The 10,422-nt window shown below is 63.0% G+C and overlaps 1 long non-coding RNA gene across 1 annotated transcript in view; it reads left to right on the forward strand.

Annotated features, from left to right (window-relative positions):
- LOC309850933 overlaps positions 1-10,422 on the forward strand; it is a 1,194,231-nt gene that overhangs the window by 958,435 nt on the left and 225,374 nt on the right. The window lies entirely within an intron of this gene.

Genomic DNA, 10,422 nt, shown 5'->3' on the forward strand with positions numbered 1-10,422 from the left:
CATACGGCCCTCACTGCGCAGCTTGCTCCCCAGCCGCGGCATGGGATGTGCGGGGCTGTGGGCCTCTCGTGAGCGGGACCTGCTGCCCAGGGCTCACTTTATGTGCAGGCTCAGAAGACAAGTGCCCAGCTTTGGCGATGGGCTTCTGGGAGCTGGTGGACCAGACTGGACCCTGGGGATGGAGGGACGACAGCCAGAGCGGGGGGCACTCCCCCTGAGCCCAGCTGGCGGTCTCCATAGGGCCTGGGGAAGGGGCTGTAGGGCGAACTGAGGCACCCCAGGGTCTACAAACCATCAAGGGGTCCGTGGAGCAGGGATAGGACCAAGGCTCCTGGGGAGGACCGAGGACACTGAGCTAGTGATCCCCAGCGGCACGGCCGGGGGCCTCTGGCCCAGAGACGTGTTGGGGGTCATGCCTATTGTTTTGGATTTCTCTGATTGCAGAAAGAATACTTTCAGGGGCGCTGGGTAGCTCAGTGGGTTAAACCTCTGCCTTCAGCTCAGGTCATGGTCTCAGGGTCCTGGGATCGAGCTCCGAATCACATCCCCAAATCACATCGGGCTCTCTGCTCAGTGGGGAGCCTGCTTCCCCCCTCTCTGCCTGACTCTCTGCCTGCTTGTGATCTCTCTCTCTCTCTGTCAAATACATAAAATCTTAAAAAAACCCACACACGCAAAAAAGCCTTTCAAGAGAGAAATGTGAGAAGCCTAGGAAATTATAAAGAAGAGAACTGTCCTGACCCTACCACAGGGCCTGAGGCTGGGTCAGTGGGCCAGACAGGTACGGTGGCCTGGGCCAGAGATGCTGCGGCCCCGGGGCTCCCTGGGGTCCCCGTATGCCTCGCTGGCCCTTTGCTGCCCCTGCCACTTACTGCGAGAGAACAGCCCACAGTCGCAGGGAGGACCCCACTCCCGGCCCAGATTCTGGCAGTTCAAGCCCAGACGCCCAATTGGAAGCCTGCAAATCACCCTCATCCGCCTCTCCTGACCTCCACCCGCCCTTCCTGCCTCCAGGAAGCCCTTCCTGACCCCCCACCCCCACCCCAACTCGCTCTGAAGTCCCTGCAAGGTCCTCCGGCTTCCAGCCAAGGATGTCTGGGCTCTTTTCCCAGTTGGGTGTCCCTGTGGTCAGGGAAGAGATGCGGCAGAGCTGGCGGCTGCCCCGTGCGGGAGCTGCTCCACAGGACGGAGAACTCCCCTGGAGTGAGGTGCGGGCCGCAGCCAGCTCAGGAATGCGGGGCCCTCAGGTTGGGCTTCTGTTCCCAGATGGGCCCAGTACAGGAAGGGGAATCTGGGGAAGGCTGAGTGCGTGTCAGAGCTACCGCCACCTGGAACACCCCCGCCCCCGCCGCCCCCTGCCAAGGCCCACCCGCTCATCCCCCCAGCTGCAGCCATTTAAATCTAGAAAACATTTGGTTTCACGACACTGTTTTGAACCTTGGGTCCTGACACTGATTTTTACCCTTCTCCCGCATGCCGCCAGCCCCCAAGCACAGAGCCAGGCAAAAACTATGCATGCAACACCCACTCAAGGGTTAACTGAGGCCAAAAAGCAGAGCCACTGTTGTTCTCCCGGGCCCCCAGCCCCAGGCGCTGATCCCTGGTCCCGTGGTGACCACGGGAGTGTGGGTGCAGACAAAGCTGTGTTCTTCCAGCCCCGGGTTTGATGATAGCAGCACAAGGACCCCATTCTCTCTTGTGCCCAGCTGTGTCCCCTCCCCCAGTGAGCCTGACACCCCGGGAGGGCCCCCAAGGGCACAGGCTCAGCTGCCGGGCTGGGGCTCAGAGAAATTCACAAGGGGCCTCTGCCGGGGAAGCCAGTTCTGCCCCAGAGGTACAGACAGCTGCAAGTCCGCACGTCCAGCCTCGGGTGCAAACCGCCTGCATTGTTACAGCTGATTTCTGAACCCAAAAGTGGAGGTTCATACCCAGCCTGTTAAACATAATCTTATTGGTTTCAGTCCAATGTGACCTTTTGGAATCTGGCTTCCAGATTCTTCCCATATATTAGCAGTTCTCCCCAGCTGTAGAGATGGTGACCTGCCTGGCTGTGCCTTCATCCCAGGGACTCAGAAAAACAGGCCTGGCCGGCAGAGGCTGCAGAGGGGACTTCCCAGGGAGAACGGGGCCCTTGGCATCCTGCTTGTGGGTGCTGTGGCCCACAGTGTGGGCTTATAAGGCCCACCTTTTCCTGCTCTCCGTCTACAAGCATAAGGGCCTGGAGACGTCAGGACACAGTCTGCCCGGTCCATGAGTCTTGGGGCTATCAAGACTGACCACAGGCCAGTCAATCCATGTCTGGAGGTTTTGCAGAATCTGGGACCCCAGCACCCAGCCCCTGGGTAAAAACACAGGCCGGCCAGTTCCCGACTGTCCCAGTCTCCATTTGCTCATCTGTAAAATGGGGATGATCGTCATGCCCTCTGTATCCCCGGCTACCCAGAGAATTAAATGAGGGTCCAGGACACCATTTGGCGCCCAGATGTCCATGTAGTCCCATAAATCAAAGAGGTAGACCAGTGGAATTGGCCCAAGTCTTGCCCTTTGGATCCTGGTCTGGTCCCTAGACCAGGAGTGAGTCCCTCCCCAGGGACTGTCCCTTCTTGGCCAGAGCCCAGCTCAGCCAGGTTGCCAGCCTGGTTGGTACTGTGTTTTCTCTTGAGGATGGGAGCCTTCCTTTCTGCAAGCTGCCCCACTGGGGTCCCTCATTCATTCCCTCTCCCAGAAGCACACCCCTCGCCCTCAGTCATTGAAAGCCAGGCCCTTGGCCCCAACTGCATAGGGCCACAGGACAATCCGCCCCAGCCTGGAGGCCTCAGGAAGCCTCTGGCCTGGTGGCTACTGGGCCCGGGGCCTCCTCCAGGCCGCCAGCAGGGCAGGGGGAGGCCTCGGCGGAATGTTGCCCCTGGGCTGGCGGAGGGGATGGGGGGATAGAGCCCAGCTCACCGGCAGCACCTCCGGCCCCGCGGCGCCCCTCCTCCCCCCGGGCGTGACCTTAGCCGCCGCGCGGACAAAGGCCGGCGGGGCGGGCGGCGCCTTTAAGGACGCGGCGCGGCGGGGTCGGTGCCAGGAGGCGCCGGGCGAGCCCCGGGGGAGCCGCGCGGCGGGCGGAGGAGAGCGGGCGCCCGCGGCCAACTCCGCAGCCACCCGGGGCGCGCCCGGCGTGGTCACTCGCTCGGTGGGGGCGGGATGGGGCAGCCGGGGGCGCGGCGGAGCGGGTGGCACTGGGGTGCGGAATGCGGCGGGGGTCGGCGGGCCGCGCGTGGGGGCTGGAGGGGAAGCGGGCCGGGGTCTCGCCCCACCCCCGGCGACCCGGCCGAGCTCGGGCCCCCCATTCCCACGCGCGGCAGCCTCCCCGCGTCCCGGCCAGCGGCGGCCCCGAGCAGCGAGCCGAGCCGGCGTGCGGGGCGGAGGGCGGACCCCGCTCGCCTCCCGTCAGTTTCCCGTTCGCCGTAGCCGGCCCGTAGCGGGGGCGGGGGGGGGGCGCCTCCCGGGCTGTGAATCCGACTGTGGCGCCTCCAGCCGCCTGCGCGCCCCGGGGACGGGGACGGGGACGGGCGGGACGGGGGAGCGCGGCGGCCGCTTCCCGCGCGGGGACCCGGAGCGGGACCGGATGGGGACACGGAGCCGCGGAGCGGTGGCTCCTCCCGACGCGGCCGCCCCCAGTGGGCTTTTGTTTCTCGCTCGCCGCCGGGGACTCTGCGCTCCCACCCGCCTCGCGCGGCGGCTCCGGGCCTCGGGCACTCGCGCTCCCGGAAAACACGAGCGCAAACCCCGGAACGGGCGGCGCCTCCCCGGACCCGAATCCGCGCGTGGGGACCGACCCGTCCGCGCCCCCGCGGCCCCTCGCCCGCCGGACTCTGGACTCGCAGCCGGGGCCTCGCGCGATGGGGACGCCGCCGCGGAGGTGGCTCTCTGGGCGCAGGAGGCCGGCCTCGGCGCTGCCCTGGGTGCGGCCCCGCTGCCCATCCTGCCTTGCCCTGTTGGAAGGGGGACTTTCCCGGGGATTCTCCCGGCCCTGATGCATCAGGGACTGGGACTCGGCACATATTCCTGCAGGTCAAAAACCCACAACAACAACAACAACAACAACAATAATAAACGGGGCTATTGAATGATCTTTCAATTGAATGGATCTACTGTCCTCTTAACAAACGTGGGGTGTGCAGGCTGCAGTGGTGGTCCTGTGGCCCTGCCTGGGCCAAGCCCTTTGCTTGCCTGGGAGGAATGAGAGGAGAAAGGGCTTTGCCACAGTCCCCAGCTGCTCTATGGGAATTTTGATGGGAATAATTTATTGTTGGTTCATATATGCCGCAGGCTAACAGGCGGAGGGCTCAACCCCCCAGCAGTAAGGAGGCAGCGAATAGGCAGACCTGGTACCTGCCCAGCCCTGGTTTCTTCCTAGACACAGCCTGCGGGGCCTTGGCCATCCCACTGGGAGAAAAGTCCTAGGGAGCGCAGGGACAAGGGGAGGTTGTGAGGTGTGAGGTGTGCCCGCCCCATGGAGCAGGGTCTGGGATGTGAGTGGGGAGCGAGCCCAGCCGCAACTTCCCAGCAGGAAGAGAACAGGAGGGCTGCCAGACTGAACCGTCCAGGCCTCTGGCTTTGTGTGTCAGAGGCCAGTCTGCACCAGGCAGCCCCGACCATCTGGAGCCCTCTGCTGGGACAGAGGCAGGAAGGGGAGCCTAGCAGGGCAGTGTGGGGGGTGGCGGGTCTCCCACCTTCGGGAATGTGAAAAAGTCCAACAGGGAAATTTGCTTCAAGGTTCCTGGCCACTCTGGAGGTTGGGGTGAGAAGGGGCAGGTGCCATTTCCCCTACATCTGGGGGGAACTGGTGCCAGAGGAACTGTGTTGGTCATGTGTTAGGGTGGGGTGAGATGAGCTAGGAGCTGTGGCCAGCCCAGCCCCTGAAGATCGAGCCAGCCTAGGTTTTGCTCCTGGCCTTGCCTGTCTGTCTTGGCTCGCCAGGGCCAGCTGGATTTTATCAGAGGAAACCCTGACACCCAGCCTGTACCCCTCTCTCAGCCCCCCACCCCCATGTGAGATCAGGCTCAGGAAGCGGGCCCCAGAGACCCTGTCCAGACATACCCTGACAGAGATATGTGTAAACACACCCAAACGGCCAGCCGGGAAGGAGCAGTGCACAGCAACTGCTTACTTGGCTCTCCCTCTGGTGGGAGTGCGAGGCCTGGTCTGGGAGGAGGCAGGTGTCCTCGAAGAGAAGGCATGTGGCCAGTCTCTGCGGGGAGCAGGGGGCGAGTGCCCAGAAGCACCCTGTACCTGGCCCCTCACGAGGTCCAGCAGTTTCTGTCCCCCACCCTGGCCCGGCCCACCCCACTGCCAGAGCTGTTCCAGCCACTAGGCCACCTCCATTCCCCTGGGCTGGGGCCGGGGCTCGGGGCTTTCCACACAGGCAGGAAGAGGAGGGCCCGGTTTGGGCCAGCCTCCTGCAAAGGAGACCCCCAAAACACACCCCTCCACAGTTCTGGCTATGGAGGGTGATCATAGGTAGGGAAGGAGCAGTTGGCCTTTGGGGCCGGCGGCCTAGTACACGCTATAGATTCCTCCCCAGACATCCCCGCGGGGTCCCTTGCCTTCTTGTAGGCCATGTGTAAAGGTGTCCAGGAGGCTGGAGGGTGGCGGGGGGACAGCGGGGGGGCTCCCTCTCCTCGGGCCCTCCTCACCCCTGCGGGTCCCAGGCCTCTCCCGGCCCCTTCATCCTCTTCGGCAGAAGAGCCTCGCTGCCACTGGGGGGAGGAAGCTGGGCAACAGGGGCGCTCCTGCCCTTTTATGAAAATCGCTTCGATTTAACCCAGATGGGTCTCCTGTTGATAACCTCCCGCAACCAGCACCCTGAATTATACTGTAGGTGTGAACACACTGGGTTATATTTAGCCGCAAATTATGGCTCTGTTTAACAAGCACCTTCCCAGAGCTGAGGGGGCTGGGCAGCCTTCTGACCTGGTTGGACCAACCAGAAACACAATTACCCCCCCAGGCAGGAGGGGCCTGGGAAAGCTGTTCATCCAATTTCAAAGTTTGGCTCCCCAGCAGCTCCTGCTGCCTTTTGAAACGTCCAGCCACATCCCCAAGGCTGTCCTGCAGCCTGTCTGTGGCCTGCAGGGACCAGCTGTGTTCAGGATGGGGGGCGGTGGGGGTGGTGTCTGGCCTCAGCATGTAGGCCCCTTGCTCAGGCCAGAGCTGGGACTTGGGAGACATTCCGCCCAGGCCACGGGGCCTGGCGATGCTGGAGGGAGACTTCCTGGGGGAGGTGTAGAAAGGACCCTCCCACCCTGGCCTGGCCCAGGTCAAGCCTTCTCCGTCTGTCTGCTGCCCCTCCCCATCACCTGGCCTTCGGTGACAGAAGGCATTGTTTTCCAGTGGGGAGGGGGGAGAGCCCCTTTCTTTGGGGGAGGGGATCTCTGCCTTCCTCTCCCCTCCAAAGCAGGGCTGCCTTAACAAAGCTTAACCCCCAAAGAGGACAACGTGGCAAGAAGACCATCTTCTAGTCTAGGCACAAAGACCCCTGTACAGCACCTTGGGGAGGGCCTGTGGGGGTCCAAGCTGCCCTAGCAAGGGAGCCACATGGGGGAGAGTGCTTCTGGGGTCTGGGCTGGGGCTGGTCCACACTGACCTCGCCCCAGCACCTCTGCTCCCTCCAGTGCACCAGCCAGAGGCCTTGATGAAAAGAATCCAGCCCCCAATCTGGTGGCAGAAGACCTCTTTCAAGGAGATCGTGTGGAGGCCCGGCTTTGGGGTGCTGGGGCCGAGCTCCTCCAGCTAAGGTGCTCCGGGGAATGTGTCTGTTTTTTTTCCTTTTTTTTTTTTTTTTAATCCCTCTTACTTGGGCAGGGGGGTGCAAACTCTTTATCTTTTTTTTCTTTTTCAAAGATGTTATTTATTTATTTGACTGAAAAAGAGATACAATGAGAGAGAGAACACAAGCAGGGGGAGTGGGAGAGGGAGCAGGCTTCCCGCTGAGCAGGAAGCCCGATGCGGGGCTTGATCAGGACCTGAGCCTAAGGCTTAACAACTGAGCCACCCAGGTGACCCCAAACTCTAAATCTTTGTACTGTCCTCGGAAAGAGCAGATGTGCACCATTCTCCTCCTGGGCCAGGGGAGGGGGTGCTGGCTCAGCTCACCCCCCTTTGCTCTCCTGCACAAACTCTAGACACTGGGCAAGTACAGACCTGTGGGTACAGGGCCCCCCCTTCAGGCAGGCCGGCCTGCCTGCCCTCTGGACCTGGCCCCCTGAGCTGGGAGGGGGTGCGCTGTAGAATTAAGAGTCAATTTTTGTCAAGAAATTGTTCCTAATTTGCCCTTTGACTAATGGCCCAGGGAACAATGGCGAGACTCCTGATGCACAATTACAGAGCATGCGGCTCCGCGGCTCTCTGGCCCAGGCAGGTGCCTATTTGGAGCAGGGACTAATTCACAATTTTATGTAACTCACCCAACAACCCCACCCTCTGGTGTTAAAAAATGATTATTTCATGATTTCAGACAGAGCAGGATCGCGGTCCTTCGGGAGCTGAGAGATCTAGATCTGTCGCCACCTCCCAGGGACCCTTGCCGATGCTGGGGATGGGCTCTGGCCGGCAGGGGCCCAGGCTGCGTTGGGGGAGGCAGGTTCTCCAGATACTCGCTGATACACGGGCCTGCTGTAAACACGTGTCAGCGTGGGGCATGGAAGTGGGTGTGCGTACGTTTTGTGCACACGGGATGTCATGTGCCGTGCAACGCCCGGGTGTATGCCTGTGTGATGTATGTGTACGCGGGGCACGTGAGCATGCGGGAGAGGGCACATGTGTGTCGTGTGGTCTGGGAGACCACATGCCCAAGTGTCCAAGAAGGACTGGCGGCTCGGGGATCTCTTTATCTTCTTCTTGGGGCCAGAGGGCAAGCCAAGAGGGGTGTTCACCAAGAGAGGCGTGTGCCAGCGTGTGCCAGCAGGGCTCTTGTAGGGAGGGACTTTGCTGGGGGCTCACCCTGCTGGTGGTGTTGAGGCGGGGGCAGGCATACGGGCTGCTGGGGTGTGAGAGCCCCTTCCCCCATGAAACGGTGGTTGACTGCAGGGTCTGGACACCCCAGCTCAACCCGATTTGCCATCGGGACCCCTTGTTCCTCCTCTCTGACCTCTCCCTGGTTTTCTCTCCCGCCCGGGTGGAAGGCAAGTCTACAGATCCCTACACCACGTTCCTCTAAAATTAAAAACATTTGTTAGCTCTGGACAGCAGAGAGAGTGAAAAGGAAACTGGAGGTTTCCTTGGAGCTGATAGCGCTCCCAGCCAAACATGCCCGGCCCCAGCCTCAAGGGGGAACACTGGGAGCTCATTTCCGTGGCACTTCAGGAGCTGCCTAGCGGCCCGGTGCCCGAGCTGGGAGGCTGCCAGCCGCTGCTGCATCCAGAGGCAGTCTGCAGTCATTTGCTGTAACAACTGTTTTGAAACAGCATTGGGGGGGGGGGAGCCCACCAGATTGGTTTTAAGTGATGCTGGGGGAAGAAGGAGGGGGTGGGGGCCATGGCTGGGCAGGGAGCAGTGAGGCCCAGGCACATCCAAGGTAGGCAGGCCCTCCGGAGGCCTGCAGCCTGCATCCCGGTGCAAGTCACCAGGGGCAGGGCACAGCACTGGAGAGGCTCCGAAAGCCAGCTCTCACCCCCTGGATGAGTAAACTGGTGACTGTGAGCTGGAAAGCCTCAGTGAGGGCGATCTACAACCCGCGGACAGCAGGGAGCTCCCCTACCCTAGCGTTCCCGGAGCAGCTCTCTGCCAGGCCAGCCTGTCTCCGGCGAGGCTGGGGTGGGGCCCATCAGCCGGGCTCCAGGACCTTCAGACCATCTTCTGCCCCAGGGGGTGGGAGCAGGGTTTACGATTTCCCAGGCGGTACCCTTCCGCGCACACGGTGGGGGATCCTGGAGGCTAAAAGCCCCTGTGTCTCCCCCAGCAGGCGGTTGAGAGGCCAGGGATCCCCTCCGGGCTCATGGGCACCCGGGTCGCAGCGGCACACTCGGGGAGCTCGGAGAAATTCCAGGGTTCCGGCCGTCGCCAAGGTGTTCTCTTGCATGGAGGATCCTTTTTCAAGTACTTTGCTCACGTATATATTTAATTTCAAATGGAGCTTTAATACATAATGTTACATTTTAAGATTTAAAAAAAAAAAAAAAAAGGTTCCTGGACCAGAAAACAAGCTTATTGGAGAAAGTCAGCAATGGGGAAGTCCCTTTCCGAGCCAAAGCAGGCAATATGCGGTCAGCGAGGGGCGCTTTGCGGGGGATCGGGACTCCAGGGCTGGAGAGCTGGGCCGAGGGGCTGCGAGAAGCTGGTGGGGACCCCAAGGCGCACGGACCGGGCAACCACTGCGCACCAGGCCACCAGAGCCCGGGGCGCAGTGTGAGCCCGGCGCGCTCCGGGACGCGCGGCAAGCCGCTCCCAGGCCGAGCTTCCGCCCCGCGCGGCCCTGCCAGCGGTCCCGGGGCGCAGGCCGCGGCCGCCCCTGCCCCCCCCCCCCCCCCCCACAGGTGAGACTGATTTCTCCCGAGCGGGGCCGGCTTTCCCGGATGTGCGCAGGAAGCGGGGGCCTCCGTAGGTAGCCACAGGGGCGGGACCCGGAGGAACCCAGTCCCCCCAACACACGCCCGGGCCGCCACGGAGACTCCATCCTCCGGAAGCCGCGGCCCGAGCCCGGTGGCCCCCGTCAGCCACCCCCCGCCCCGACGGCCGCGCCAGCCCGAGCCCCCCTCCCACGGGTCGGCAACGGGGACCTAATTCAATAGCCCGCGGCCTAATGAATAGCCGCACGCTAATCGGATCGCCCGGCGCTTTACGGATTTGCTCCCGCCGCCTTCTCTCCGCAGTCGCCGCGCGCTGCCCGGGGTCGTTTCCGCAGGCGTCGGCCTGGGGACTGGCCGGGGGCTCGGGCCGCAGGGGGGTCTGTACCCGCCGCGTCGCGGCCTCGCCCGGGGCTCACCTCGGGACCGCGCGCCCTGTCCGCGATCGTCGCGTCCCGGCGCTTACCTGCCAGCCTCCGGCTCTCCGGAGCGGCTCCGCCGGCCGCGCCGCCCGAAGCGGGCGCCCAGTCCCGGAGCCCCCGCCCGCCGCCCGAGCCCCCCAGCCCAGGTCAGAGATGCCCGCGGGGCAAGGCCGGCCCGGGCCGCGCGCCTGCTTCCCCTTTCTCTCCGGATTCCTTTGATCCGCGGGCTCCGCGGCGCACCTCGGCTCCCGGGCTGCCGGGGTCGGCCCGTGGGGGTCCTGGAAACCGTCCCCAGCTTATCTCCTTTCATCAAGCGGCCTTGGGCGCCTTGAAACCGCGGAGCCAGTAATTGCTTTTTTCAGGAGGCCCGGTGCGGACTGGACAACAGCCAATCAGCGCCTTGTTTACACTCGGTGATTGACAGCCTGCTGGCAGCGTGCCAGCCAATC

The sequence above is a fragment of the Mustela nivalis genome, assembly GCF_964662115.1.
Source record: "Mustela nivalis genome assembly, chromosome: 17".
Classification (NCBI taxonomy): Eukaryota; Metazoa; Chordata; class Mammalia; order Carnivora; family Mustelidae; genus Mustela; species Mustela nivalis.